The 7,536-nt window shown below is 45.1% G+C and overlaps 1 protein-coding gene across 7 annotated transcripts in view; it reads right to left on the reverse strand.

Moving 5' to 3' along the window:
• The window catches only part of MAPK8 (mitogen-activated protein kinase 8), an 83,211-nt gene extending 76,502 nt beyond the window's left edge, over positions 1–6,709 (reverse strand). For 5 of the 7 annotated variants that reach the window (XM_055118707.1, XM_055118706.1, XM_055118710.1 and 2 more), the window contains exon 1: positions 6,518–6,709. The gene's annotated coding sequence lies outside the window, so the exon portion shown is untranslated. The remainder of the gene's footprint in view (positions 1–6,517) is intronic. The other 2 variants (XM_055118708.1, XM_055118712.1) reach the window with 2 other exon arrangements.
• Positions 6,710–7,536: the final 827 nt, after the last annotated feature.

Consider the following 7,536-nt stretch of genomic DNA (forward strand, 5'->3'; position numbering starts at 1 on the left):
TGTACCATAGTTTATTTTGTAATCTATTTGTGGACACTTGGATTGTTTCCAGGTTTTGGCTATTGTGGATGGTACTGCAAGAACAGAAGGGTGCAAATCACACTCTCACTTGAAACAGAAAATCAGGAGTGGCATCTTGTTTTTTGCTGTTTATCAAGTATGCATGACTGTATTTGCTCACTTATTTATAGCCCAGCAGAAGCCAATTATTTTTTAAACTGCTGTTAACATTTAATATCTACATCATTAAATCAAAAGATTTGATTCACAAGCATTGTAATATACAACAGATTTCACTTCTATCCATCTTCTTATTCATAGAAAAGCAGTATTTCTTTTCAACAGAAAGGAGAAAACAGAGTTCTCAACTTTTCTATACAATATAGTTTATTACTGTATCCAATATAGTGTAAATAAAATGTCCAGTAATTATAAATGTATCTTCTTTCAATTCCTTCCTCCCCACCTGTAGTAGCCATAAGTCTGATTTTTTTCTATGAGTTCAGGTATTTTCTTTATAATATTCCATATGTAAGTGAAATCAAGCAGTATTTGCTTTTCTTTGACTTACTAAGTTGGTATATTATAAAAGACAGGGAAAGATATAGATGATTTAAATATACATATGACACACTATCTGGCTCACAGGCCTGATGACCAAAGAAAACCCAAATGAAATATCTAATAGTATTTGGTTCTTTGTGTTGCTATACATACATGTACGTTTGTCCTTGACTCCCACCAAGTTGGTCTGTATTTCCCACTGGAAATACAAACCAACTTCTACTTCCTATTGCCTTTCCATCACTTAGCACCTGGGTTAGTACAGGCTTGGTTCTTAGTAAAATACTGCTGCCCAGGCACATCTCAGATACTGTCTTAAAGTAAGAAATCTGATGTATCAATCCAACTATGCAATCATAAAAACACTACACAGAGGCTGGAGAGACTTAAAGGGGTTAAGGTGGTTCCCTCGTGGACCCTGATTTAATCTCCATCTGAGCACCAGGAACAATCCTAGAGCACAGAGCCAGGAGTATGATCTGAGCAGGTCCAGTGCAGTCCCTCCCCAAAAAAAGCCAACAACAAAAACACTACACAGAAAATAGAGAAAAACATAAAACTAGTATTTCCAGATAATAACCTCTATTATTTTTTCTAGAGACCTCTAGAAAATGCTTAACAAACTTGTGATTATCTCGGGCAAATCTGAAATGATTACATAGAGCTAAAGTCCCACAAGATTAAATTTTACAAACATAACCAATATTCTACTTTTTTTCCAATGTAGGCACATGATAAATCTATTTCCAGTTCCCAGAATCCCTGGAGCCGGAGATAGTATAGGTTAGTATACTACCTAGTTAGTTAGCAGGTTAGTATTTGTTATATTTAATTAAGGCAATGGGCTGGCGCGTTAGCACAGTGGGTAGGGTGTTTGCCTTGCACTTGGCTGACCCAGGTTTGATTCTTTGTCCCTCTCGGAGAGCCTGGCAAGCTACCAAGAGTATCCTGCCCACATGGTAAAGCCTGGCAAGCTGGCAAGCTGCCCATGGCATATTCGATATGCCAAAAACAGTAACAAGTCTCACAATGGAGATGTTACCGGACGACAGTGCTACAATTAAAGCAATTATCTGAAGGAGGGGCCAAAAAAAAAAAATCTTTGTACCAGAACACATCAAAACTTCCCTTTGATATTTGCTTTTGGAAATTTCCAAATTTTAAGACAGAGATAATTACTGGTTCAAATATTATATTGTGTTAATCAATTCAGATCAGAAGAAATGATCAAATTTTAAATGTCAGCCCAGAGACACAAAGGAAAACAACTGCATATTCTAGAGAACCTGAACGTATACTGTACATCAAACTTGTTTTAAATTTAATTGGTATTTACATTTGTCCCACGTTAAAATAAGTGGTAACAGCTAAAATTTCTCTAATGCTTACATCTAGTATTTCAGGCTCTACTAGTGCCAGGTACTTTATATGCCATATTCCATGACTCCATGAGATGATATGCTATTATTATTCTCATTTGACAGAGAACGAAGGAGAAATGCCCAAAGATAATATATACCCTAAACTACGAACCTTTGTCATGTGGTGCATAGATGAGAACTGAGAACAAACCCCAAAGTACATGCAAGCAACCACTATTAAGTCTGAGCTCCTTAATTCTCTAAATTGGCAGATTTTAGCCAAACCTGATATACTACTAAAGGATAATGAAAGATACAGACATGAATTCGGTATTATTTGTGGTAAAAATTTGTGACATAATACACTGCCTTGGAAAAGAATGACAACTAGTTTTCTTAAAGGTCTTAAACACATATACCTCATGCCAGTTTTAAAAACTGGATTTAAATGAAATTGATCTGTCCATAGTTTCAGGGAAGGGTCAGGGAAGGGTTTTATCTGGGGGAAGCCTATTTGCATCATTTTCTTTTCTTTTTTTTTTTAAGTAATATAACCTTTTTCAGGAGGGTACTAGAGAATGAGGCTAACTCTTCATTTTAATATCTTTTCATTAAATCTTCGAGAGCACCATAAGCCTAATGTTTTGGAATAAATAAAATCTACCAAAGCACTCCTAGCTTACAATGACACTTCTGATTTGCCTTAAAAATGTTTTAAGTGTGGTTATCACCATAATAGTTGACTCAATTTTCTGCTTCTGAAAATTATAAAAGACTATTCAGTTTTTCTCTCCGCTTCTGAAAATTATAGAAGTCTAACTTTTATTATGTTCTTGAAACAGAATCATGGTCACTAATGTCACCTTACTTGCTATACTATCTCAGGCCCCAAGAATTTTTTTTTTTAATCCCAGTATATTTTCCAAACAATCATCTCTTTAGAGAAACAAACATTAAAAACAAAACAAAACAAAAAAACAGAGAATTTCAAAGCCAAAGTTTACTGTTCACCAAAAATGTGAAACTTATATAAAGTTCTAGAACTTGCTGACAAGTACAGATGAAAGAACTCAAGAATCCTGGGTAGTTTCCATCCCACCTACTATACTGAATAATCAACACTTCAACATTCCTGTAATCAAAATTCAAGGTACTCTATATTAGAAAAAGAAGACAACGCTTCAAAAATGTTCAGGCTAAAAGCACATGACTAAGACATCCAGCAGCACAACTCAATGAAATAGGCAAATGATTCACAGCTAAAGCTAAGTGGTTCTAATGACTTTACATTATGTGAATCAGAATGGCTACTACCCATACCAATGACTTGACCTCTAGAGAGCTAGTAATGTCAGATACCATTTTAAACTTATACATGTACAACAAAGCATCTCAACTATCCAAATGACTCAAACATTGTCAAAACCCAAATCACCAGTAAGGTAGACTAACAAGAATCAGGCTTCCCTACTCAACATCTTATGACTAGGAAGAGCTGCAACAACTAGGATAGCTTGTGACTAGTCACTTAACAAATTACTCCAAGTCATTTCACTGAGTATCTCCACTGAGATATTTTTTAAATTTAATCACCTGAGACACAAAGTTACAAAGTTGTTCATGATTGAGTTTCACCACTACACTGTTCAAGCACTATTCCTTCACCAGTGTCCACTTCCCTCCATCAATGGCTCCAGTTTCCCTCAAGCACCCCCTCTACCCCCGCCTCTCCAGTCTGTCACTGTGATAGACTTTTTTTTCTTTCTTCCATTTAGGCACTGTGGTTTTCAAAACTATTGCTGGAAGGGTATCAAGCAATCACATTACCTCCTTCTCTTTGAAGGATTACTTTATATTACACATTAAGCATATAGTTAAGATTGTAAATTGATATAATTTATTTTCTCAAATTCCTTTCCGAGTGCTGTTTCTCCTAGAATCTGAATATGAAAGGAAGTTTCCATTCTAATGAAAAATACCAAACAAAATTAGTGCCATCGCTTCCTTTAAATCCAGAGTTGGGGTAGGGAGTAACTTTTAATGTTTAGAGATAGGTGATCTCTTTGGGGTGATGAAAGTGTCCTTGATTTAGCTGTAACAGATGCAAAACTTCACAAATATGTTAAAAAACTAATACAGGGGCCGGAGAAATAGTGTAGTAGGTAGGGTGCTTGCCTCGCGCATAGTCTACAAGGTTCAATCCCCAGCTCCCCATACAGTCCCCTGAACCCCAGCAGGAGTGTTCCCTGAAAGCAGTCAGGAGTAAGTCCTGAACATCTGTTAGGTATGGCCTCAAACAAAAATAAATTAAAATAACAAATACATATTCTAAATGAAAAAATTCAATAGTACATGAATATGTCAATAAAATGTTATTTTAAAAAGCCAAGAAGTTTAAGGAAAAAAACCTAAAAAGACAAGTTCTGGCTTCCCAAATACCCTGGCCAAAGGATTTGTATCATTAACTCTTACTGGAATCCTGAGATACCTTAACAAGGTCAAGCAATAAGTGATATCTCAAGTTTTCATCCCTTATCTTAATGAAGTATCATTTTCGTATTCATTTCTATTGTACATCAAATGATAAGCTCACTTTAGATCCATTCATATCCCAAATAAAGGCTAAAATGTATTAAACAGTGAGTAGGAAATATGTATAAACTAACACTATTTTGAGTCTGGGGCTCATTAGTCCAAAAATTAAAAAATTAAGCATTCTAAAAAACATTTCTAAAATACTATAAGCATTTCTTGTAAAACTTTCAAGCAGTTTATCTCATTTATCCTTGCTTTCCACTTCAAGAAATCAAAGTTTCTCAAATAATATTCATAATGATACATATTAAGCACTTTAGACAAAAAAAAAAAATCTGGGGGTGTGGACAGTGGGGCTGGGGGGTTCGAGGGGAACTACTGTCCTAACCAATTAGCTGATAATTCAATCATCTGAAACTGAGTTTGCATAAGGCCTATTTTACAAAACATCTTAAAAATTGTTTTAAGACTTGATTTTAAATATCATCAATTGTAAAGGATTTATTCAGTCTAACTTTTATGAGTACTTCTCAGATTCCAAGACAGGTTTTGGAAACTCGGATGCAAGAGAAACTTGCCTTCAAGGAACTCGTATTTTGATTGTTTTTGTCAGCCTCAGCACTAGACATTTGTTGTTGTTGTTGTTGTTGTTTTGGGATCACTCCCTAAGGAATGCTGAAGATCGAAACCCGGTCAGCCTCAGGCAAGGGAAATGCCCTGACTGCTATACTATGGCTCCAACCCCTGCACTGATCATTTTCATCCAAACATTTGTTGTCAATTCACCAAATCTATTTCCAAGTATAATAGCAGACTAGAAGTTCCAGGTGTACGACTCAAAAATAAAAAAAAAGTACAATCACTAAGACTGTACAACTATACCTTCTTGTATTTCTTCTATGTAGTCTTACTGATATACACATTGTATTTCATCCAAAGCATCCTCTTCCATTAAAGGGTTATTTCTCCTTACTTGCAGACTCCCCATCGGGGTGCATTACTAAACAGTTGCTTGAACGAATGAATGAAATAAACAGATGTTCTAACTGCCAAGGAAATACCTGCTGGTAGCTGATCTCCAAACACAATGGGCTGGCGGAACAGAATTTTTTTTTTACGGCGAAGAGCTCTCAATTTCAGGAGTAAAAATAGCAATGCCTGGACCGGGTCTGAACGCTCCCGCAGCCACAACGTGTCCACTAAGTTCACAGTCAAGAGCTGGGGTGGAACTCTGGAGAAATCCAGGATGAAGAAAAGTGCTCATCGCCACACTTTGAAAAAGGGACTGGGGAAACCGAGAGCCAAGACAAAGAGATGGGAGGATGGGGGGGAGGGAAAGAGTCAAAAGGTCACCCCTGGAGTGAGCCTCGAGAGCAACGACGGCGCGCGCGCTGCCCACTCCAGCCCGCGCGGGGCGCCGGTCACCTCCCGCCCAGGCCGCCGACAGCCGAAGGCCACCCCCGGGGCTGCTTCGGCGCCTGCGTTCGCCCCGGACCGGCTCACAAAGGAAAGGCACCGCGAAAAGCCAACGCGATCCCCGCGGGCGGCGCGCGGGCGGCGGGCGCCGGGGACCCCGCGCGCTCTCCGGGGCTCCGCAGCCCGCCGGCGGCCGAGGGGAGCCCGGGCGCCGCGGGCCGCCCCGGCGCCGCCGTCCCGACCTTCGCCAAGTGCCTCGGAACTTGCCACCCCACCCCTCCCCCGCGCCGCCGCGCTCCTCCGCTTCTCCCTCCCGACGTGGACGCAAGGACCCGCGCGCCCGGCCCCCGCGAGCACCGAGCCGCGCCGGCGAGCCAGGCGCCGGGAGGGGGTGGGCGGGCGCGCCGGGGTCCCGCCGCCCTCCCACGGCCGCGACCACCTCGGCCTCCCCGGGCAGCTATTGTTCCCGCGCCGCCGCCCCCGCCCCCGCCCGCCGCGCGCGCCCCCCGCCCCCACTCCCGGGAGGAGGGGGAGGAGGGGGGGGTCACTGCTGAGGAGAAGGCGGCGGCGGCAGCGGCACAATAACATAAACACGGCGGCGCCCCCGCCCCCGCCGGCCCGCCGGCCCTCGGCGCACTCACCCCGCAGCGCAGCCAACGGCGACAGGAGAGCCCGCCGGCGGGCACCGGCGCCGTCCGGGCGGTCGCCGCGGCCGTTACCCAGCGCTGCTCGCGCCTCCGCGCCCCGGGCCGCCTTGTCCGGCCTCCGCCGCTCCGCTGAGTAACAGGGACGCGGGCCGTCACCGCGCACGCCCGCCCACGTCATCGCGCAGGGCGCCGCCCCCGCGCCTCGAGTGCGGCCCGCGGGGCGGGGCGGCCCCGGGGCCCGGATTGCGGGGGCGGGGCCTGCGGCCGGGGGCGGGGCGACTCCCGGGCCGGGCGGGGGGCGGGGGCCCGGCGCGCCGGGCGGGTGGCGCCCGCGGGCGGAGCTGGCGGGTGGGAGCCCGGGAGCGCCCCGGGTGGGAGGCGTGGCGGGGAGCGCGAGGGGGCGGAGCGCGGCGCCGGGCACGTGTCGGCGCGTGGCCTCCGAGCCCCGCTTCCGGCCGAGGGCGGGCCGGGAGTCGCAGCCAAAGCCTTTCGCCAGAGGGTTTGAAGGTCAGGTTCGGCAGCCCGGCCCTCTCGGCCACCTGGACGGGAGCTCACGCCTGAGAGATAAAGGACTCAGTGCCCGGACCTACAGTACCCCCCCGCCTCGCCCCGCATGAAGGACGTTTGCTCGACCCCAGCCCCCAGCACATCACCAGCAAAAGCTGCCTTGTGTAGCCGCAAATCCCACCTCCCCTTTCCCTCTCTCCCCCCCATCTCCCTCCCTCCTTACCTTTCTCCTCCCTTCCTTCCTCCCTTCTCCCTCTCTTTCCTCTTCCCTCTCCTTCTCTCTCTCCCGCCCTCCTCTTCCCTCCTTCTTTCTCTTCCTCTCTCCTTTCTTCTTTCTCCCTTTCTCTTGCTCTCTCCCTCTCTCCTTTTTCTCTCCCTCCCTCCTTCCCTCTCTCCTCTCTCCCTTCTCTCTTCTCTCTCCCTCTCCCTGTATCCCTCCCTCCCTCTTGCCCCATCTGCCCTACAAACATAAACTAGATCTGTTACAGCAGCAACAGATTGGCAAG

The sequence above is a fragment of the Sorex araneus genome, chromosome 11 (assembly GCF_027595985.1).
Source record: "Sorex araneus isolate mSorAra2 chromosome 11, mSorAra2.pri, whole genome shotgun sequence".
In the NCBI taxonomy this organism is placed as follows: domain Eukaryota; kingdom Metazoa; phylum Chordata; class Mammalia; order Eulipotyphla; family Soricidae; genus Sorex; species Sorex araneus.